At 41.6% G+C, this 24674-nt stretch overlaps 1 long non-coding RNA gene across 1 annotated transcript in view; it reads right to left on the bottom strand.

The window, feature by feature from the left end:
* Positions 1 to 232: 232 nt before the first annotated feature.
* The window catches only part of LOC144466466 (uncharacterized), a 160937-nt gene continuing 136495 nt past the window's right edge, over positions 233 to 24674 (bottom strand). Inside the window, exons 4-6 of the long non-coding RNA XR_013493084.1 lie at positions 11478 to 11556; positions 4277 to 4397; positions 233 to 1672 (exon numbers count right to left, since the gene is read on the bottom strand). This is a non-coding gene — a long non-coding RNA (uncharacterized LOC144466466). The remainder of the gene's footprint in view (positions 1673 to 4276; positions 4398 to 11477; positions 11557 to 24674) is intronic.

A 24674-nucleotide genomic window follows, 5' to 3' on the forward strand; every position in this document is an offset into this window, starting at 1 on the left:
ACCGTAACAGGAAGATGATTCCACAGGAGAGGAGCCTGATAGCTGAAGGCTCTGGCTCCTGATCTACTTTTGGAGACTTTAGGGACCACGAGTAACCCTGTGTTCTCAGAGCGCAGTGTTCTGGTGGGATAATATGGCACTATGAGCTCTCTAAGATATGACGGAGCTTGACCATTTAGAGCTTTATAAGTTAACAGTAGGATTTTAAATTCAGTTCTGGATTTTACAGGGAGCCAGTGCAGAGAAGCTAAAACAGGAGAAATATGGTCTCGTTTCTTAGTTCCTGTTAGTACACGTGCTGCTGCATTCTGAATTAGCTGGAGAGTTTTTAAGGACTTACTAGAGCTACCTGATAATAGAGAGTTACAGTAATCTAGCCTTGAGGTAACAAAAGCGTGGACCAATTTTTCTGCATCTTTTCGGGTCAGGATAGGCCTAATTTTCGCAATATTACGCAGATGAAAAAATGCAGTCCGCGAGGTTTGTTTTAAATGAGAATTAAAAGACAAATCTTGATCAAATATTACTCCGAGGTTTCTTACGGTAGTGCTAGAGGCCAGAGCAATGCCATCTAGAGAAACTACGTCATCAGATAAAGAGTCTCTGAGTTGTTTGGGGCCAAGAACAATAACTTCAGTTTTGTCTGAATTTAACATCAGGAAATTGGTGCTCATCCAGGTTTTTATGTCTTTAAGGCAGTTATGGAGTTTAGTTAATTGATTACTTTCTTCTGGCTTCATCGATAAATACAACTGTGTATCATCCGCATAACAATGGAAAATTTATAGAGTGATTTCTAATGATGTTATCTAAAGGAAGCATATATAGAGTAAATAGGATTGGTCCGAGCACAGAACCTTGCGGAACTCCGAAACAGACTTTAGTACGTAAGGATGATTCATTGTGAACGTGAACAAACTGAAAACGATCAGATAAATAAGATTTAAACCAGCTTCGTGCAGAACCTTTTAGGCCAATTAAGTGATCCAGTCTCTGCAGTAGAATTTGATGGTCAATAGTGTCAAACGCCGCACTAAGATCTAATAAAACAAGTACAGAGACGAGTCCTTTGTCTGAAGCAATCAGAAGGTCATTTGTAATTTTAACTAGTGCTGTCTCAGTGCTATGATGCACTCTAAATCCTGACTGAAATTCCTCAAATAAATTATTATCATGGAAAAAATCACACAGCTGGTCTGTGACTACGGATCTTTGACATAAAGGGAAGATTAGATATTGGTCTATAGTTGGCTAACACCTCTGGGTCCAGGGTGGGCTTTTTTAAGGAGAGGTTTAATTACAGCTACCTTATGTCCAAAAAAGTCATGGCGTAGTATGTGAAAAAAAAAAGTCAATTCTGTCAAAAAATTGATAGTATAGCATGTCCAAAACTTCATGCTATAGCATGTCAAAAAAGTCACAGTAAAGTTTGTTGAAAAAAGTCATAGTACAGTATGTCATTAAAAGTTGTGCTGGTCGGTGTTTTTCTTCTTCCTTTTCTTCTTCTTCTTCTTCTTCTTCTTCTTCTTCTTCTTCATTGTCTTCTCCTTCGTCTACTTCTTTGTCTCCGTCTTTGTCTTCGTATCCTTCTTAGCATCTAACAGCAGACTAGAGCACTTGTAGATGTATATGCTCTGCCCCATCAGCTCTGGAAGAATTGCATCCCTGGTACCTACAGCATTGGAGAAAAACAAGTTTTCAGAACTTCAGCATTGACTTGGTATCAGTTCTGGTGACATCCCTTATAGCCCTGCCTTCATAGCGGCCACTAGCAGCAGATAATTTCTGGGATGAATGAGTGACTGACAGGTCATACTAACCCTGAATCCATAAAGTGCTTTGCATCTAAAAAACCCAATCCTACTTACAGTAAGTAACTCTTTTGGCATAAGCCTGATATCTCCTCTCTCAAATATCACTCTAGAACGAAAATACACTAGAGACCCATGTGGCTACTGATAATGTACGAGTACTTAACAGGGTTTTTTTCAGAGTGCATGTCTATCCAAACCTATTACTGATACAGCACATAGACATGCAGCAGAGAGAGTTCACATCCCTCACCTGGGAAAGCTCTAATGACCTCGGAAGGGGACGGCCACTCTCTTTGCAACTATAAAAAGATTTCCAGTGAAGCTACACTTGTTTGGCTGAGATAGTAGCAAAGGGGGAGTCACAGCTGCGAGCCCTGACTCTGCACGCTCTACCGTGGGGGTCAGGCACCAGCCGCAGAGTCCATTAGCACATTACACGGCCCTCTCAGCCAGGAAACGAGAAAAAGCCATTGAACATCCCATTCCACCCCACCACACAGATTAGAGTGGCCCTAATGCAGCTGGAGTAAGGTATGCTACTCATGAGAGGGAGAGGAGGAGGAGAGGGAGACAGGAACAAGAGGGTGAGAGCAACAGAGAGGGAGGCAAAGAGAATATAAGGAAGAGAAATGAGGAGGTAAATGAAGTGTGCACCACTGATGATCATTCTCTTTGATGGTGCATCGGTATAGCATCCAATAGACCGCGCACTCATTAGGGGATGAGAACACAGTGCCATTTCCCATCATATGCCTGGTGAAAGCAGGCCAAAAGTTAAGATGACAAAACCTAACGCTGAGCATATCAATATTAATCCGACTTTATCAGCACAACAGCGCTATTCTCAAAGTGTCGATCTTGTCTTTTTATTTATAGTCCCTCTGATAACAAGTGTGTGGGGTAGGGAGTAAAACATGTTACCCTGTGGGGAGTATGTGTCAAACATGTCCCCTGTGTGCTCGAGTTGGATGGTAGGCCATATGTTGCATTTGTGGGTTTCTGGGCCACTGCAAGTGCACCAAGCATGTGTCAGTGCATTTGTTGTGTGTGATAAATTGCCCAACTCCTCTGTTTCTAGGAGTTTAGAGTGAAGATAAAAACAAAAACGCTCCATGCTAAAGGATGGGCTTCCAAATGACTCTAAAGTGCTTTATTCACTTGTTGTTTACCACATATCGTCGCTACCATCACTGAGTTATTCTCCTCTTCTTCCTTCGTCCTCTGGGTTTAGTTTGTCCTTTGATTTGTTTCCCTTTCACACACTGTAATGAACATTTGTGCGAATACATAAAAGGGTAGTTGCATGCTTTTATCTCCAAGGCAGTCTAATATCAGCCGGAGGCTCGGTATTATCATGCCAACGATAATGCAAACTGCCTCAGAGGCAAATGAAACCAATCCATTTAATAAACTTTGTGTGTGTGCGCGCCTGGCAATGGTTCATCAAAGAATAGGCTCACAAAAGCTTCCAGAGCGTGTGCCGCCTTTATAATTTGCTTGAAATCATTAAACGAACATCACACTTGTTCTTCATTCTTCTCGTTTGCCACTGATATCATAGGGTGTTGATGGAGGGCTTGGTTTGGAGGGGAGGGTGGGGGCTTAGAAATAGGAATGGAAGCATTTAGACAACTAATCTCTATTACATTTATTTTTGAAAAGCATTATAAGAGGGGGAGAGTGAAAGCAGCAGAAGGGAGGGGTGCACAGCCATTCATTAGAAATGATTTGTAAGCTTGGTCACATTCTCTGCTATCTACCCCCGCAGACATGAAATGCCTTTGGGTTATATTACAGACAGTGGGAGGATATGATATATTGGATGCCCTGCAATGTATCAACAGATGGACAAACAGATAGACAGGGAAGCACCAACAATCTATAATCACCTTTAATATGCCCGTGCTTGTCCGTGATAGGAAGGGTATATTAAAAATGAAGAGCATGCAGAGGGGACTCTATGAAAATGTCCGTTCCTGGGAGCTGTGCAGGCGTACAACCATCAAACGGGGCTGTAATCCTCCACCTTTTGCCCAGCCTGTCATAAATAATCCTTTTTGTGATATGCTAAAGTAATGTTAATCATAATGTTTGTCTTTATAGCTTTATGAGTCCAGTGAGAGCTCACCCTTTAATCATCGTGGAAAACATATTTGGCCGCCGTGTCACGCCAGTAATTTCATCCAGGGACACAGCCACGTCTTTATGCTAATATTCCATTAAACTAATCAGTGTGCTGTGTTATGTGTGAGCAGACTGTTGGTATGAAAATAACTCCTGTCACAACATGTTGCTATAGTGACCAGCCTGTCTTAATATTGTTGCTACATGTCAGATGTAATTATCTGTCCCTTTATCCTTAGATTAAAGTGTCCTCTGCTGATCAGCTAATTGATTGATTAGCTAATTAAGATTTCTCATCATTTACATTTAATTAAAATTATCAGAGTGTCTTTTTGTACCTGGGTGAGAATGGTCACACTGCAGCTGTTCGGCTATTTACAACCTCATCGCATTAGTATGGATCCCAATGGGTGCTGTGATCGGCCAGTACTCGTCATATTGATGCATCAAGGTTGGAAGCTGTTGGAAATAGAGCAAAGAGGTCATGGTTAGGGCTAGTGCAAGGCAATCTTGGATATTCTCTGAGATTAAAGTGGTAAAATTATGACAAAAGAAAAAAGAGTAACACAGTCCATGGAGGAAGTAAAAGATGGTGGATGAACACGTTAAGCACAGGACTTTCACACAGGAGACTGCGGTTTGAGTCCAAAGTTAACGTTGGTTTATTATTTGCAGTTTTTAGGATGTATAAACCTGCTGATAGCACACTGTGTACATGAACTTTAACAGAATAACTGAATAGACCCGTTCATGCTAATGTGGTATTATGACATTGGCCCAAAAAGAAGATTTTCGCTGGGCGTTAATAGCATTATTGGCTACAGACACTTGGGCGCTTGCCTCAGCAATGATGCTATATAAATAAGTCCCTCACTGCACTGAGCAATTCAGAGCTGCACCTAACATGAGCAGGGTAAAACATTTAGTACCATCAAAAAAAATGAATACTTTGTTTTGATTATTGGAAAACTAACAGACAACGAAACATAGTTGTTTGTTTTTGGCTGCCAGCATTTAGCTGCTGTTCCTAGCATGCTACTTCCAATTTAAAACGTTGCTGTCTGTTGATGACACTTTGAGCACTGAGGTTGGTGCTAAAATGGATGGTCCGGAAGAACAAGTCCCGCCCGGACAGCAAGGGCACGAAACCTCTGGACAAAGACAACTTTTCAGCTAGCTAATGCTGGCAGCCAGAGACACGTATCTATGATCTATAATCAGTTTGATAATTTTCTTGCAGAAGACATTTCCTGGTGGTGGTCCTCCTCAAATGAACAGTGGTTAAAGTTGCTATATTCTTTAATGATCCATGATTAAGAAGTTGATTGGCAGATAGTGTTCGCGAGCTAGTGCGCTAGCTAGCAGAAAAGTTTTATACTTGCAATTGTGAACGCAAGGCTTATGTTATTTTTACAACAACAGTCTAAGATATATATTTATTATTATTATCTCCATCTGTACAACATAAAACAGAGGGTCTGGTACTTGCACATGCTCACGTCTTAAACGGTGGCTTTAAAACTTGCGCATGTGCAAGACTAAAATGGTGGCTCTCCAGCTCTGCAGGGGGATGTTTCTCAAAAAAACTGACAATGATCCACAGCTCCACATCAAGGGGTTTGTGGACACTGGAGAGAAGCTGACAGAGGGCCGAGGGCACAATCCCTCATGCCCTCCCTCTGGTTCTCTGGCACAGGAGCAGAGCACAGCCTCAGAGGTCAGAGTGGCTTGCTGAAGGCGAGAGGAGAGCCAGGGCCTGCAGAGCATGTTGGAGAACCAGAGAGAGTGCAGAAGTCCACAGACCCCTGGATGTAGAGCCTCCAACATGCTCTGCAGGCCTTGGCTCTCCTGTCACCAGCTAAGCCTGTCCCTCCAGCCCCGGTAAAACCAACAGCATGCTCCGTAGGCCCTGGCTTTACTCTCAGCCACCTGACTTTATCCCACAGCCTATGAGCAGCGTCCAGCTGACCTACGCTGAATGTACGCACAAAGGCAGAAATATGCATATGCATTCTTTCATCACATTTATAAAGCTGTGCAAACGCCTGATTCTGTCTTATTAATCTTGATGATTGTGGCGCTGGGCGCATTTGTATGAGCCTCATTTCTATGCCCACAGTTCACGCCCTGAAACATCTTGGTGAAGATTCTCAGTCATCCAGGTCATGCTAATCTTAAGTGCTTTATCGTAGGCAACTGGACTTGCTTGAGTTTCTTGAAGGCGTTTCACCTCTCACCTTCTGCAGTTCTAACAGACTGGTGCAGAGTCACAGGCTTTGAACCCTGTGTGGGTGTGAGCCCTTACAGAATCACTGAGGTCATGTATGAGCTATGAGTTTCAGAATTGTTAAGGTCACAGGGGAGTTGTTGACCCAACCGACCATCGTGCGTTGTAAGGGTTACCTGGATCCATCTAACCCTAACAACACACATGACCTCACTGACTCTGTAAGGGTTCACACCCACACAGGGTTTAAAAGGGTTTAAAGCCTGCAACTCTGCACCAAGTACATTAGAACTGAAGAAGCCTCTTGGATGAGAGGTGAAATGCCTTCAAGAAACCCAATCAAGTCCAGTTGCCTACGATACAGCACTTAAGAGCCCTGAAACTTCCATTTGCATATTGATACTTGTGCCCCTCCACCTGTGTTGACCTGTCAATGACAAATTCGGTAACAAAAGTGCAAATTCACCAACTGTGTGGCATCACGAGGTTCGTCCATAACACTGATTCATCACATTTCTGCAAACCATCGCTGTGGTGAAATCTCAGTAATCATTATTATTAAACGTCAGAAGGATGATCAATGATTGATTGATAGTGTTCATATTGAAACTGACTTTACGAATCGCTTCACAGGACAAAATTAAACAATCACTAACAGGGAGATGAATGCAAATCTAAATGATGAAAGTCAATACTCACAAATAGCCTATTTTAAAAGTGATTTCATAAATGAGCCTTTGATTGACATTTTACTGAACGCTGTGCAGCCTGACAACATAATAACACAATCAGTGAAACTGGCAAACAACCTAAAAACCATGTCTCTCTCAACTCTCTATGTTCAGTCTCATCTTATCATATCACCTGCAGCTATCTCAGCTAATGTCATGTGTATGCCTGATGTGAAGAATGTGTAAGGTGTGCTTATTCTCACTGCACTTTATTTCTTTTCTTCTTTTTTTTTTAAAAATACCAGTTTGAGTGGGGAAAGATGTACACATTGTTTATGCAGCTGGCTCCTGGGAGATACTAGCATCTGTCTTAAATTAATTAGCAGTCACTGTACATTGGAGGCAGCATAATGCATTTAACTGCACATATCCGCACTGAGCTTGAGAATTTTCAAACATCTCCACAAGTCTCTAAACACAATTAAACTAATAACTTCACATCTCTTAAATAATTATTACTGACTTGGGATTAAAGGCTGAAAAAAATGAGGTTGAAATCTTGTTTCACAGCACTGCTGCAGGAATCAAATGCTGTGACAACTTCATGCAAGGTTGGTTCTTTCTTTGTGAGTTTGTGTGTGTGTGTGTGTGTATGTGTCTGTGTGTGTGTGTATGTTTGCATGCTTAACCAGGAGATGCTGCTCCAGCCTCACCTTCACATCTCCGGTGCATTTCAAATCTAGCACACAACAGAAGTTGACATTTTCTCTCCTAAATTTATCTCTCTGCACAGAGACTCCCGCCTCTTGTTCCAGACACAGAACACTAGAGGCTCATTCATTCCTGCAGAAGTCTGTCAGTTCCCATAACATGCCCCCTATGACTTAGTTGAAATGCCAAGCGATGGCAAAGGTACTGCAGCAACACCTCCTTTGTTTTAATCATAGTCTTGTCAGATGGAGAAAATTAAAATGAAACTTTAAGGCTCTCTCAGTTATCCTGTGTCCAGCTGGACTGAACAAGAAACTTAGCCTTTGGAAAGAGTGCAGATACGTCAGCAGAATACGAGGCTCATGCAAATCAATCTATAATGATGTAGAGTAAAAGACAGATTCCCTGCAAAGTAAACAGAACATCTGTTTACAGGAAAAGAAAGTGGAAACTAAAATCAATGGTGCTTCCTATAAGATGAGTTATTATACACACCCAGCATCAAGTTAAGCCCCGTTTCCACCAAGCAGTACGGTTCAGTTTGGTACGCCTTTTTTTTTTGTTTCCACAGTGAAAAGTTGTGGATGGTCCCAACAGAAGCGTTCCTTAGCGTGCCCATGTTTGGTCCCCCCTCTGTTGGGGTACCTAGCACACAGATCTGGTACTAAAAGGTGGAGCTGTGAACACTGCAGTCTGATTGGTCAGTAGAGGACGGTCACTCTGCTCAGGGCTGAGTTGTGTCTGGTTTTGAGGCTCATGTAACCACTGTTCATACTGTGGAGAGTTTTATTAGTAAACTGTAACTATAAAATGAAAGGATGTTTTGCTGCCTCTCACAGCAGCTGGAGTCTGAGAAAAAATGACTTCATTCACTGGGCCGACTGCCGGCAACTTTTAAGGTGGAACGTTAACTTGTAATGTTACTCAATGCATGAGTTGATGACGTGAATCCATCAGCACACCTTAAATTTCACTGTGACAACTTTGACCATCACTTTAGTTTTTATATGACACACACTTTTAGTAATGACTTTAAAAATATAGATTAATTTGGAGCGGATTATGTGAAGGTCATATATTCTAATCCTCACTTCCTGTGGGCTACAGCAACACTAAACCCCTGAGCTTGCCTGAGAAGGACTAAATGCACAAAGCTGCTATTTTTAAATATCCCATGGAGAGAGACTCTCACTGCAGCCTGTTCTATTTTGTTGTGAAAATGTGGGCGTGCAGCCTCGTTCTGTGGACGATAAACCAGGTGCAGACTTCCATCTGTGTCACCGCTGATGAGGAAATACAGCGAGTGCTGGACGGAGCAGTGAGTGACAACAACCCCGCCCACATTTAAGAGGACTGTCTGAACACACCGAGGGTCTAGGTACCATGTCTGAAGGCTTACTGCTGGTTCCAAAGGTACCGTACTGAAAGTGTTTGGTGGAAATGGGGCTTTTGAGTCTTTTGACAACTGCAGTGAAATAGAGGTTTTCTTCCTGGTAATTATCTTTTGATTTATTGCTGGAATTAGAATCAATGAACCCCCCTATTATTATTTTGCATTCAAATGAACACTAGTTCGATGCCAAGTCTTTAATGCGCAATATTTCATATACTCTATTATCGATGTAATATGCTGAACTGGGCAGGAACACAAAAAGCGAGAAAAGTGCATCAATTAATTCTTTTTCCAGTCGTTGATTCCATTATTCATTTACTTGCCCCACATCATAAAAATGTGTTTTCCCAATTTGCACAGAATGATACTGATTGTTGTGAGGAACAAGGCAAAGACAAAGAAGACATGTGACATCACTGTCAGTTGAATAGCTTGCATCAGTAGCAATTCCTCTGACAAATGTCTGTTTGTAATGAAAAAGCATCTCTTAGAAAAAAGAAAAGAAAAAGAAAGGCAGGCTCTGCAAAGACACAAAGACCCAGACAGGAGGGATAGACAAGAAAACAAAACACATCAAACCCCGATGCCAAAAATGCTGCCTCTCATAACATCCTAGTCTAAGCAGATTCTAACTGACACTGTCAATCTCTATCTGTCACTGAGAGAAGCCAGCATTTATGTGCGTTCTGCTGGCTACAGTGGTTATTTTTGCATGAGAGGGTAAGACAACACAGCATTTGAGGGGGAGGCAAGGTGTGCCTATATCCTCATGCATTTGCAGCCTACGTAAACAGTGGTGAAATACAGTGTGAGAAGACAACAAGCTGATTTAAACAGCCAATTTGGTTCCACAATGTTGTGCTGTTTTAAAAATAGCCTTTACATATAAAGCCATTTAAATGGCTTGGCTTGTTCTGGGCGCGTTCATTTAGCCTGTTCAAGCTTTTCACAGCATAATGGAGTGAAAATTGCCTCTGCCTGCTCAGGGATGAGGATTTTTGGAAGGCAGGAGCAGAATGGGATGGTGTTGACATAAACAAACATTGTGCTATTTTTTGCCTGGATTGCTCAATATCAATATTGTGCTGATTTGGGAAAATACTATATATAACTCCAGTGTTCTGAAAAATATGAACAACCACATAAAATGCTTAAGCCCAAGTCATTTTTGTTTTCGCAAGCATGGCACAAAAGCTGCAGTGTGGTCTAACAGCAGTTTAAAATGTGCAGCACTGTACGTAGATTAAAAGTTTGGCTCATATTTTTAATAGTTAAAGTGGAAACAGGCAAGTTTTTTTGCCTTCATTTATCATTATGAAGTAAATGTTGATCGCACAATGTTACAGCTAGAGACTAATGACATCATCGGCGTTTAGATCAAATCCATTCAAGGCCTCGATCACGGGAACTGCCCATTGGTCCCACAGCCCATTGTTCCGACCATATTAAACTCGTTGTTCGGAAGTCCCGTTGTTCCGAAATCATCATGATGCCCTGTGGTTAAGGTCTGGTTAGGTTTAGGCACAAAAACCACTTGGTTAGGGTCAGGAAAAGATCATGGTGTGGGTTAAAATGAAAAAGAAAGTGACAAACACGTAAGCCGTGACCCTGCTTCACCTCAAGCCTTTCCCAGCTGACCCAGAGCCGGTCGCGGTGCACCATCAAGGTAGAAATACGCCCGCCGGGAGCCGTTCAGCACCGCGGACCGTCGGACTAATGGGCTGTCGGACCAATGACATGGACCCCTCGATCACACAGAAAGCATTTTAGCAGCTGGAGGCGGCTTTTTGTAACTGATTTTAAAAATGCTGTTTTTACATTGCCATGTGCCTCGTGTTTCTGCACTCCAGGCACCTAGCGTCTTTGCTGAAGCACCCTGAACCCCTCGAGTTGAAATAACTTCAACTCAGAGCAGAAAAGCGCATCACGTCATCTCTTTTTTCCCATTGTCCAATGGGATGATTTGAGAGGCGGGCCTTCTGTGGTGGTCACGACAACAAGTTTACAGTTGGTAAACAATGGAGCAGAAACTGGTGGTAGTGGTTGCTGGATACCCAGAGCTATACGGCCTGATGATAGACAGCAGGTTGTCAAACTGCCCCTGAGTCATCCTAAAATCTGCCTGTAAACGTCCATGATGGAGGAGAAGCTCCTGGACCAACTGGTGGTACTCCCCATGATCCAGCCTCTTTTTTAGGGTCTCATGTACCCACACAGATCTCTGTTTATCTGCTGACAGCCTCTCACCCTCAACCAGAGCTACAGACAGTACCCTCTTGCAGTAGTGCAGTATATGTGGAATATTTTGACATCTTAATCATTATTATCAAGCCACAGTTCCTTCTATTTTCAAAGTCAATGACACATGTTGAACCTGTGACCCTGTCGTCACATTCCTCACCGACAGGGAGGACTCCAGTGATCAAACTTTGCAGTCCAAGGATAACGTGGTAGCCTACATTGAGTTCAAGACACATAAGGAGGATCCTCCTAAGGTTTGATGGTGGTGGAAGGAGCATGCTAAAATGTTTCCTAACCTGGCAGTGATTGTGCAGAGTGTTTTCGCCATCCCAGCATCGAGCTCAGCCAGTGAGAGAGACTTTCCCTCTGCTGGATCTGTAAAGCAAGAACAGAGAGCACAGCTTAATGTGAGTGACTGTAGCCTGTGTGTGTTTAATCATGGGTTTGGGTCTTTTTGCAGGACTTTTATTAACAGGTGCAGCTTTGACTTGGACATAATGATGGGTAATGGGTCGGTTTACAGGTATGGGCGGGTGTGGGTTTTCAAAAATGGTCCCCTGCAGGACTCTGATCCACCTGTATGTGGATTTTCTCACTCTTCGTACCACGACATTTGCTCAGAGTGCTGCCTGGTACATCTCATACTGTTGCTAAACGGTCCCCAGATGATGAATCTCAATGATTTTGGTGACCCCATGGCCCTCTACGTGAACTCTCCAGAGGATGACACCTTTAGGTTTTAAGACAGCACTTAAAAACATCCCATTTCTTATTTCCTAAATGAAGAAGAAGAAACATGACCTCTACAAGTATTTGTGCTGCACCACTGAATGTGCTTTTAGTTGTTGTTCATTTAGAGTTTTTATCTTTTCCTTGGATGGTTGAATGCACAGTGCAGTGCCATTTTCTGAACTGCTCACAATTCCAAAAGCCAAGTAGCGGGAAAAATGTCCCACTGGAATGAAAGGCCATTTCTCCGACAACTCAATGTACCAAAATCAAAAGTGCATTGCTTCGGAGGGCCGTCTCTCTGACTGCACACTCCTCCAAACAGATGCATATGGCTAATAATCAGCAAAATGACTCATCAGACCTTCCAACTACCAGAGTTGGACATGAACAGGCTAAAAGAAGGCATTCATTGAACATGGTCAATGACTGGTGAATACACACACATACATCAAGATTCCTGTGTTTGCTGATTGAATAAGACCTTTTGAACTGAACTGAGCTGTGGTCTGTTAGTTTGTGCAGTTCTGTTTCTGGTGATGTATTCAATCATTTGCTGTGTGCTGTATTGTTTTGTGGCCTCTGGTTTGACAGAGCTATTTTCTGTTTTATAACTATTTGTCAGACTCTAAAAGACACCTCACTTTATTTAAAAAGCATCAGACCTCGAATTAAAGGAGCAGTCCGGTATTTTGCACTTTGAGACCCATTTCTGGGTTGTTTATGATGAAATAGAGTGGTTAAGACCAAAATTGTGACAATTGCTCCTTTTCAGAGAATTTGTCTTTCCCCTGCCTGGCTTAACACTGCCGCCTATGGCCACGTGTGAACCTGTCCTCACACCACCCTAAATGTTCGTTTTCAAAGCCATGAAAGTCACCGAGTGCTCAGTGGTGTTCGTTGATGTTCTGACATAAGAATCGTAGCAAACTGTGGTTTCCGTGATGATGTATTTGACATTTTGTGTAATCCATTGGTTTTCTATAGAAGCCTCATTGTCTGTTGGTAGTAATCCGCCACCAGAAATGGAAACGGGGTTGTGGTCATTGTAGTCTTTGAGCTCAGCGAAAGTGCCGGCTCGACAGTGCTGTGTGCGCTCCTGGAGGAAGAACGAGAACAAACGAACAAGTTTTGTAATAAGTTTAAACAACTGCACAATGGATTACTCGCTTGTAAACAACCTTTGCAGTATGATGCCTTTGAACACAACGCCAACCTTCTTCTTCTGCTTCTTTTCTGTGTCCCATTACATTGCAATGGTTTCCTGCCAGTTGGCGACACCCACGTAAAGGAGCATTATCGCCATCAAGTGGGCTGGAGTGTATAACGCTTCAGGGTCAAACGAACGATCAAGCGGAAGTTTACACACGGGTGTGAGGCAGCTGAAAAAATAGTTCCAGAGTCCAGATGAAGAGCGAAAACACAGATGGAAACCACAGTTTGCTACAGTTTCTATGTCAGAACATCAACAAACACCACTGACCACTCGGTGAGTTTCATGGCTTTGAAAACAAACGCTTAGGGTGGTTTTAGGACAGGTTCACACATGGCCATAGGCAAAGCCAAATTCTCTGAAAAGGCGCATTCGTCAGTATTTTGGTCTTAACCACTCTATTTGATCATAAACAACCCAGTGCAAAATACCAGACTGCTCGTTTAATTTGATTCCTAATCAAGACACTCTGGTAAGAACGACTTTACTTTGGTAATATGGACTTCAAAACTGTTTTGAAACACAAAGTAATAGAATTTTACACATACAATTAAAAAAAACGTGATTAATCATGATTAAAAAATGAACCATGTGACAGCCCCTGTGGATTTGTTTACCACATTCATGCTCCCAGGATGGTAAACTGTTTTGACTTAAATGACCCTCCAGTCTTCTTACGCTTTTATCCTCAGTACGCTGGTATCAAAACTGTCAATATGTTATTTGTAGCAGCATGTATCCAACAGTTTCACAAAGATCGCTGCAGCCCTCGGGGACTGCGACAGAGCTCTGGACTCTCAGTCTTGTTTGTATGTATACCCTGCTCTCTCATACACCAAATTAGTCAGGGTGTGACTCACTCCCTGCATGTTGTCAGAAATAATGTTGGAGCACTCAACATCATGTCAGTGATAATCTACGACATACCTGGAGCGGGGTGGAGCTGGAATACTGATACCATCTGACTGTTATCAAACAAGAAATAAAAAAAAAACACACAACAACAGAGATGAATAAATCTCCTCTCTGACAGGTCTAATGGTTTGGCAGCTGTATTAATCAATCCTCATCTGGAAAGAAATGGCAGACTTATGGCGTTCACACCGAGCCGTGCTTTGTCTCTGTCCGTCCACTGAACCGAAGATGATGTGTAAAAAATTGCAATTGATTTGGTTTTGTACACAACATGCAGACGTGCTAATCATTGATTAATTACCTCGTATGGACTCATTTGAAGTGTTTTCTATCTCATTATGACGGTGACCTCCCAACAGGCAGCGAGAAGAGAACAAACTCAGTAAGTATGTTGTAAGTAAGTCATTATCTGTCTAGACTATCTGTCTGCTAGATTTTTAGAAATATCTGTGTAACATTTATAGACTTTTCTTGTATGGTACAAGGATTGTAAACAACACAGTGAAACACATCTTAATGAAATAATGCTCTTTTTTAGATACATTCTTCCAAAGAGAAATCCTCTCTGATCGATGGCCTCGACAGTCCGGCACTTTGTGAGAAGTCAACCAAACTTTCATTCAACTTCCTGCCTGCTGCTCTGTATTTCTGAGGACCTTGTTGCAAGCTGCTTTATAGAAAAAGTAATTTACTTACGGGGCAACCACTCGAATCTCCAGCCTTCCCGCCTGCTCACTCTGCTCCTCTGTACTCATATAATACACCCCGGCGTTATGCATGGACCAACACAGAGTCTGACATTTTAATTGAATTTACAGAGAAAGGGGCTTTGACAGCCAGATTCTCTCAGCATGGTATAGTAACTCCAAGTTAAGTTTCATTTCCAATATCCACCTCCGGCTGAGTCATTCAGTCATAATCTCTGTAGCTGGAGGGTGTCATCACTTTCTGCAAAGTGAGAGAAAATGTATTGCTCCACACGTAACTCCCTTTAGTCGTCAATATCTCTTACAAAGAGATTAGGCCGTATGAGACGTGCTAAATGAGACTTTAATTAAATTGGGGCATTAACGCAAAGCATATGTCCACAAACCTCTTCGTTCCCATCAACCCCGTATTTGACTTCATTCAGTTGTGAGTACATGCTGGTGTAACTGTGGCCACTCTGAGGACCTTGAAATCACAGTGCAGTGAGGAGATGTAAAGGTGCCATTACATAAATGAATAGGACTCCATATTTAAGTAGATGGGTGATAACTCTGCGATACATAAACTGAGTTTCACCAGAGTTATTAATTATTAACAAGTCATTTTATGTAAAGGCAAACACTGGAAATAAAGAGGGAAAATTAGTGATTGTAATATGTTGTGATCTACCTTTTGTCAGCATGTCATAATCACAGCTGAATAAACTTATAGAGATTAATAACTGCAGACATGCATTTAATATGTTCATTAGGCACAGGCATGTGTACTCAAGTGCTCAATTTGGAAATCAGTAATCATTCAGCTTACAGAGCTATTGCCACACAACCTCCCATATGTGGACATGAGCACATGGAGGAAACCCACGCTGACACACAGGAAGAGTATGCAAACTCCACACAGACGGGCTCCTGCACCCTGGTCCGAACCAGGAACTCTGTTACTGTGAGGCAACAATGCTAACCACTGCACCACCATTAGTTTTTTTACTATTATTTTTAACATTTAAAATGGGTGAAATCAGATTTTGTTGTAGAGCTGCCAGCAGCATACTGCTTCACTGCTAAACCTTTACTCCAAAAATCCCAAATAGCCCATATATTTAGAAACGGTAATCAAGCATAATTCAATATGCATCATTATTAATTATTAGACAAGGAAATTTAAACTTAATGAAAGGCCTAGGTTTGGTGACTCTGACAGTTTGACAAATACGCCAGCAAGATGCTGAAAAAGTCAAGCTTCTGGAATTGTTTCAGAGATGTCACCCAAAACATTGAGTGCCAGATAAAGGAAACAGGCATCAAGACTACAACCAGCCGGGCAAATAACCTGAACACTGCAAGTAACAGCTCAGCCATCCTTCAAAGTATTCTTCTCCTGGCTATTATGTTAATGTTACCGCAGCCTGCATGCTAACAAAGTGGCTACTTGTCATGTTATTTAGGTGCAATGGCTGAAAACTCATTTCAAAAAATGTCCCTTCCCTTGAAGCTTTGATTAATCACAAGTATTTCTCTACAAAGCTTTGACGCCCTAAAATTGATATTCAGGATGCCCTAAACATTAGACACTAGGAGACTACTGTTAGCATCTCATGGCTAATGTTAACTAATGGTTATTAGCGGGTTGAACGACAGAGTTGAGATGTTTTGTATCTGTGTTAGTATGTTAGGGGGTGAAGTTAGTTTGACGCCTTATTAGGCCCACTTGGCAAAACCATTCTACATTGGTGTGGGGTGTCTGGGTCCAGAAATGTGAAAGCTATTCAAAGAAATAGACTTTTCCCATAGAAAACCAATGGAGTTTTTTTGAAAAAATGTATAAAATAGAAAGAGCCTTAAACCCATTTAAAAAGAGGTGTGCCTTATTAGGTACACTTGGCCAAACCATTCTACATTGGTGTGGGGTGTCTGGGTCCAGAAATGTGAAAGCTATTCAAGGAAATAGACTTTTCCCATAGAAAACCAATGGAGTTTGTTAAAAAAAAATAAAAATAATTAGCCCTACTCTATGTTGCTCATTGTTTTCTGCCTGTGAGAGGGAGGTGGAAATCACTGTTGAACCCAAAATGAGTATCTAATATCCGTCGAATATCCAACGTCAAACTAACTTCACCTCAGTCTTGTGCTAAACAGGCAGAGATAAAGCTGGCGGAGAGTTAACTCTGAATTTATGCTTTAATAGGTAAATTAAGGCCTGGTTGTTCAATAAATAATGTCAGATTGCACTTTTTCTGCATTGTTGGCCAATTTACAGTCCTATTCTTACCTTAGATTTTTTTTGCAAGTACTTTATAAAAATTTAATGTCAGCTTAAATATGGAAGTTACTTAAAATGCACATCCCTAATTTTGATATATCTGGAACTATTTGTAGCAAAGATATATTCACGAAGCCTCTGTCTCGTGACTGAAATATAGCCACATCTACACATTTTGCTTAAATAAGTAAAAGTGGTAAAGAAAACTCTGCCAGTAAAGCTCACATACATTTTGTATTAATGTCAAAATGAGCTCCGCACAAGAAGCAGTTTGAGCTGGAGAGCAGTGAGGCGTGGTCCTGATTCTGTGTCTTGTTTAGTAATTCTGGTTTCTCCAGGTGTGTGTGTGTGTGTGTGCGTGTGTAGTGTGTGTGGGTGTGTATGTGTGCATGTGTCTTTGAGAACTCAGTCCTGGCTGGTGATTAGACTCCCTTGCCTCCTTCAGCACTCAGCAGTGAATATTCCTGCTGCAGTGCCTCTTAGTGCATTCTGACTCATCCAAAGATTTCTTCAGATGTCTGCCCACAATGAAGGTGACTCCAGTAACCACCTCTCTGCACACATAAGGCAGGTTTAAGAGGAAAGATAAGAATGCTAAAATATGGTTCACATCCTCTGAATTTGAGACTTTTGTTGATCTTAACTCAGTAGTAGTTTATTTCTTACTGTGAGCTCAGTTAAGAATAATTGCTTTCAGTCTTTACCGATGTTCCCCAAAATATACTCCGATATTAAAATGTCAGCAAACTGGTTTAAACCAAATTTGATGTGGACTTTATGTCTTCATGTTTTTATCTTCCTGCAAGAGGAGACGTTTCACCATAGTTTTAGTCATCAAATGTTGGTAGTGTCGTTTATTACATAGCGATGATGTGAAGGTGATGAAGGAGACTCCGCTGACACCATCTTGCTTGTATATAGAAAGGTTTATTACAAGAAGTACAGCATCAAATCAAGCATGTAGGTTGCCTGTGAGAGTGTTCGAAGCCAATATGAACTGCTCTGAAAAACAGCTCCAAATACCATGCCTATATAGAGTTCGGTTGTTTTTGTGAACTTTGAGACAAAATGTGACATGTGACAGAGAGACAATCTAGATGGAATCCAACCTTTCAACCTAACTTATCTATCCTTGACCTGGGCCATACTAAAGTCTTGACCTGGGCCCCTAACTGATCATAACAGACCCCGGTCATCACATAACATGGCACATCAGATACTACAGTAGCTCAAACATACTTTTTTGGTAAAACGAGAAAAAAAAAAAAAAAAAGGAAATAAATGTATGAATGTAATGATGTATGAAAATGTATATTTTCATACATCATTGTTCTTCTAGGCATAAAGTGATTTTTCAGCCTCTGATTGTAAAAAATATGTACCCTATACACCGATTTAAACTAAACTATTAACTATAATTACTACTTTTAACTAGAATGGGCGCCATACATCTACAACCTGGCACCTCTTCCTCTAAATTTTGCCAAAGTTGAATGGTGGTGGCTTGTTTTGAGTCTCTGTAGCTAGGCTAACTATGGATTCAAAATTCAAAAATGGAAAACACTGAATTTAATGGTGAGATCATGAATAGCCAACTGCAGAGGAGCCACCTTGAGGTAAAAGATATTAATGCCCTCTTTTTTTTTTAACCATTAGTGATGTTGATAGGCCAATTTAGGTACCTTCATTGTAAGGCTCAAATATGCCTTGTGGCTCCGTACAGATTTTTTTTTTTTCTGCCAAAGATGTCTCTTTGAACAGTAAATTAATAATCCTCCAGGACTGTAACATCGGATCAAGGTCGGAACACATTCGCGCCACAAACAAACTGCACCAGAGTTCGTTTGTAACCGAACTGAGACCACTTCTTGAAGAAGGTCTTGGCCTGGTTGTTTTGGTGTTCACACCTGCACAAACGAACCGCACTGAGGGGGCAAATGGAGTTTGATTGAACCAAACCAAACAGAGCAGGTGTGAAAGCACCCTTAGTTCTCTCTAGTCTCGTGTCACCAGTATGTACATAACAGTATATCTCGCACACTTGTGTCGCAATGCTTTATCAGAATGCACAGATTTTACAGTATGAGATGATTTAACACCTGCAGTTGGTCTAAGTGAGTTTCCTGGTCTGTTCAAACAGTGCAACAAATGCTACACCAGTTAAAGGAGAATCACTTTGTTAAAATTTAATAACTCTAAATAATTTATCAGGTTAAAGTCTGGGTCTGAAGAGGACAGTGTCTGGGTCCAGACCCGGGGGATGCAGAGGCACGGCAGGTTGACAAGGGGGATGCATTTTGATGATTTTAAAAAGGAGGATGGCGTTCTCCCTCAAATTACCTGCTGATGGCAGCTGAGAATTTGGTCTGATGTTACTCATAGAGGACGGTTTGATAAGAATAGTTTTAGAGGCAGAAAGCACCTTAAATTTAATATTTGCTACACTCAGGAAGAATATGTGCCATCTTCCACCATCTAGGTGCAATGCTTGACAACCTTCTCTCCTCTCAGACCAGCATTGCAGCAGCTGTCTTGATTCCTTTCCCCATAGCAACCTGGATATCACCCTGTCTAGACCACTCAGTCGACAGTCCGTCATGACTCCCAGTACAGGAATTATATTCCAAATTCTGCCAGAGCTGCAGTCTCTCTGTTTCCCAACGCAAGCTGAAAATACATCTGTATGTCACTCCTGATTAGAGACAAGAGGGAAAAAACCCAAAGTCAGCACGGTTGTTGAAGTGTGTGATAAATATCAGGAGAGCATAAACAAATACGGCTCTGCTATCACAGCATGTGTAAAAATCAGCTCCAGCCACTTACGCAGAGCAGATGACATCACCACAGAGAAATATTATCTGAAGGTTTGAACTGATGATTAGGATTTTCCACAGGGAGCTGCATGAAATGTCAATTGTGCCCTTTGACTGGCATTTGGACACGCTGCTCCACTGATTACCCAGGGAAGCTAGCACTGTATTCTCTGCTAATAGGGCAAAACTGACATGCTGTTCATTAGTGGGGCCTAGTAATCAAAGGTACACAGGCCCTCATTAGACAGTTGCCAATCATGTATCCAGGATCAAGTCAGAGACAGCAGCAGGAGGCTTTGCTGAGCACCGAGGGGCGATGAAATTAGGCCTGGTATTCTGGCAGGCACCCTTCTTTTATGATAACATAGCAGCCGAGAGATGCAAACGTATATGGGTTTGATTTTGCTTCCATGCTAATTCTTAACCCCTGAAGAAGAAGGAGGTTTTCCTTCCCTCAAAAGACAGATGAAAGAGACTGCACCAAATTAAAAAGTGACAGACTATTAAGAATAATAATAATAGAGGCACGATCCACCCAGCTGCGCAACTGTTTCAGCAATATATTTCCATTAAGATAATTCAATTTGCAGTTTAGTTAATTGCTGAGGAGACCGTGCTGCTGCAGTCATTGTAATGCGCGCCGGCCGAGTCATTTCTTGGCGAGACTCCTTTTCAAACGTCGATGGCTCAGTTTGTTGTTGGGTATTCGCTGGTGGGCGGGTTGTGTGATCTTAAAGCAGTCTTTAGGGGTTACCCGTGGTCACACAAGCAGAGATGCTGACTGGTCGGTGGCTGAAGCAGTAATTGTCAGGCACAGCACAACAAACTCAGGCAGGTGGTGGAATCAAAGAACCAGAGAGAGATGCTTAATAGGACACCCAAAGGCTGGCAGTGATGCAACAGAGATGGAGAGGGTTCCTGATCAAAGAGGAGGATGAGCTGAGAGCAGCCATCAGTGGGATAAAGTCCCACAGAAGTGGATTTTGCACTCTGTCTGGTTTATGGCTTAATATGAATGTAAAATACCAGTCAGACTGATACAGTACATCTGCTATGTTAACACTCAGACAGGAAATACAAACTTAATTGTAAGTATTTTGAATTCATAGGCGTTTATCATATGTGCAAACACAAAGACACATACAGCCCAGTCACCAGAGGAAAATGTTCACACAGTTGTTTCTGCACAACAGGACTACATTACATTTGTGTGTTTCATATTGTACTTATGTTTTTAAAGTGAAATAGTATACAAGCTGACTTTCTCATTGGCAGGTGGAGGGGATGGTGCATGGCGTGCCTGCCAAGCTGCAGACCACCGTTCAAGACCAGAAAAAACAACAATAAAAACCAACTGTTTCTTCAGCGAGTCATCGCTGTGTTTCCAGCAGCTTCCCAGCCCCTAACGTTGGGTGTTTTTAGCACCCAAGACTCTTTTTAGTATTGATCCATGGCTGTTTATCTAGTGGCTTTTTAGCACCCAAACATGAGTGTCTTTATGGACCCACTGGTGTTTTTTTACTGCAACTTTTTAGCCTCCAATTTTGGGTGTTTTAAGTGACCCAAGGTTCTTTTCCAGCAGTTTTTCAGCACCCAAACGTCTATGTTTTTCAGGGACTGGTCACTGTGTTTAAGCGGCTTCTTAGCCTTCAAACATGGACATTTTTTTAGCAACCTGGGGCAGCATATCCTGCTGGAATAGAGGCACAAAAAGTGGTTGTTGTTTAGAGAGTCTTTGATGAATTTCCAATGGCTCTTTGGCTCCCAAACAAGGACATTTCTAGCAATCTGTCACTGCATTTCTCACTGGATTAATGGCTCCAAAAGTGGTTGCTTTTTAGTGAGTCATTGCAGTGTTTCCAGTGGCTTTTTAGGCTTCAAACATGGATGTTTGGAGCAACGAAGAGCCTGTGTATGCTGTTTGTGACTGTGTTGTTGTGTTGTATTGTATTGTATTGTATGTTTTATGTTGGACCCCCTTGAAAACGAGATGGTTCATCTCAAGGGGTTATCCATTAATAAATTTGAAATTTGAAATTATGTTGTTTAGCGATCCCCCGCTGCATTTCCCACTGAAAAAAAAGGCAAGACAAGGGGTTGATTTTTAGCGAATCTTTGCAGTTTTTCCAGTTGCTTTTAGGACACCAAAGGTGGTTGTTTCTTAAGCATCAGTTGCTATTTCTCCTGTGCCTTTTAGCAACCAATTGCTGGTGTGTTTTAGGGACCTGTTGCTGTATTTCCATTGGCTCTTCAGCCCTCAAACACAAACATTTTTTTAGCAACCCGAGGCTGCATTTCCTGCTGGAATAGAGGCATGAAAAGTGGTTGTTTTAAGCAAGACTTTGCCGTGTTTCCAGGGGCTTTTTAGGCACCCAACGTGGATGTTTTTTAGCGACCTTTTACTGTGTTTCCTGCTGGAAAAATGGCATTAAAAAAGCGGTTGTTTTTTTTTTTTTTTAGTGAGTCTTTGCTGTGTTTCCTGCGTCTTGTTAGGCACCAAACATTGGTGCTTTTCAAGGATCCATCACTGTTTTTCCTGCGGCTTTTTAACCCTGAAACATGGATGTTTTTAGCAACCTCTTGTTGAGTTTCCTGCATAAAAAATGACAAGAGAAAGGTCATTGCTGCGATTCCAGCGGCACCAGAGGCACCGAATATGGGTGTCTTTTAGCAACCCATTGCTGCATTTCCTGCTGGAATAATGGCAAGAGAAGTGGTTGTTTTATACCAAGTCACTGTTGTGTTTTCAGTGGCTTTTTAAGTATGCTTTGCTGTTTTTTCTGTGGCTTTTTAGTCCCCAGACATGGTGTTTATTAGCAACCTGTTGCTGTTGCCAAGTGCCATGAAAAGTGGCGGCTTTTTACCAAGACATAGCTGCTTTTCCAGCGGAGATTGTGCCGACAAAACCCAGTATTTTATGCCAAAACATTATATTTTCCTAACCATAACCAAGTGGCTTTGCCATAATCTCATCACATTTTAACCATAGCATGAAATGTAAAGTTTCAACATATCTGCTACATAATAAATTGCAAATGTAACGTGTCTGTGGGTTTGCAGAAATTTACAAAGCCAACATTTTTTCTGGTGATTGGGTTGCACATGCACACACTGAGAGATCCACATAAGGGTGAAAGCCTCGAGCCATGCCGGGAGCTTCACAGGTTCACCTTGAGGCCAACCTCGCCCTATTTTTCCTCTCCTTTTCTGCCATTAAAGGGATCTCCTTCATGCCAGCACTTTATGTTCGTCTTGCTGAGCAGCATAATGACCATAATTAAAGTGACTGGCTATTCTACCCTTATCAGTCATAACACCATGAGCCTGTCCAGACTGTTACACACTGGGAAGGTTTATTCCTTTTGTGACTGAACAAATCTGCGATTATTTAATTCTCTTATCTTAAGAGCGATTCATTAAAACAACTGACAGTGGAGAAATTGCTATGCACAGTTGAACCACTAAACCATGTTCAGTTTGCTCTGACAAGAGATTTTCTGTTAAAGGATTAATCTCAGCCTGAGTAGGTCTGTATGCCTGAATTAACTCTACTCGTTTCTTCTGCTTTTAATGACAAGTTCCACTTTTATGCACCAGAGTTCATTCATCTGAACAGTTCTGAAAAAAAGATCAAATCTGAATAACTTGTAGTGTGAGTCTGTGTGTGGCTAACAGAAGAAGATATTACCTCCATATGGGACGATTTAAGAGGTCAAAATAAAATATGGTGATATTAGCAATTACCAATTACTTGTAATTGCACAAGTGAGAATTCACCTGTCTTTTATGAGTAGGCAAAATATCCAGATGTGCGATGTTCATCAGACTAGAGACACAACAGTGAAGAGAGTTGTTTGAGCAATCTAATAGACACAAAATAAAAGGATCTCTGGTGGAAAATGGAAATTGCTGCGTCATTTTTAAAGGCAATAAGTGGGAAAAATGTCAATCTCAACAAGGAACCGAAAAACTATTAAACCGAGAGACTTCATGGATTCCCAATGGAGCTTAATAATAAAAGGCCAGTTTCTACAAACAGAAGGGTGCTTACAAGCGTAAAAACAATTAATGTTTGACACGAGGGTGGGCAAGAAAGACAGCATTATTGAGGACTCGCCATGAACGTACATTAAAGACATAGCTGGAGTGAGGAGATACGTCTAGACACAGTTTGTCTTGACAGCCTCGCTGCGTTCCTCCAATAATCTGCTATGACTGACTGCTCTCTTCATATTCAAATGACAACAACATTCATGAAAGACCTTCAAAGTCCTTTTCTGAGCAGTGTGTGTTCAGCAGCAGGGAAGGGTCCACTTCTAGCTTGATTATTTTCAGACGTTTTCTTTTTTTGTTCCATTTGGTGAAGGAAACACAAAGCTCTGTTTGAAAAGCCGCTGTGATCTACTCTCATTCATTGCAGAATCACAGGAATGTGTAAACAAAGTTAGAGTAACCTCTAAAAATGAATGGGATTTCATTTAAATTACTGAGACAAGTGCTTTGCATTCAAACAGACTTGAAGTCAACAGATGAAACAGCTCCAAGTTTGGTTTCCTTTATGTTCTGAGCACAGAGGGGTGACGCTGGTGTGTTGATAGCATGCAGACAACTATTTTGTCTCTGCTCACAGCTTGAAATTCTCTTAGAAACTGCAGCTCTGGTGTGTAGGCGCTATGCTATGGCTGAGTGTACGTGACTGATGTTCTTACTTACTGATACCTTCAGCAGAGAGCTTAAAGCCCACAAAAGCTTTTTTTTTGTTTACCTCGAGGTGGTTGTGTTTAGTATGCCGCATACAAACCTTGAGCTCCTCTGCAATAGCCACATTAAACACATGAAGCTAAGGTGAGACCCTA

The sequence above is a fragment of the Epinephelus lanceolatus genome, chromosome 13 (assembly GCF_041903045.1).
Source record: "Epinephelus lanceolatus isolate andai-2023 chromosome 13, ASM4190304v1, whole genome shotgun sequence".
NCBI classification, from domain to species: domain Eukaryota; kingdom Metazoa; phylum Chordata; class Actinopteri; order Perciformes; family Serranidae; genus Epinephelus; species Epinephelus lanceolatus.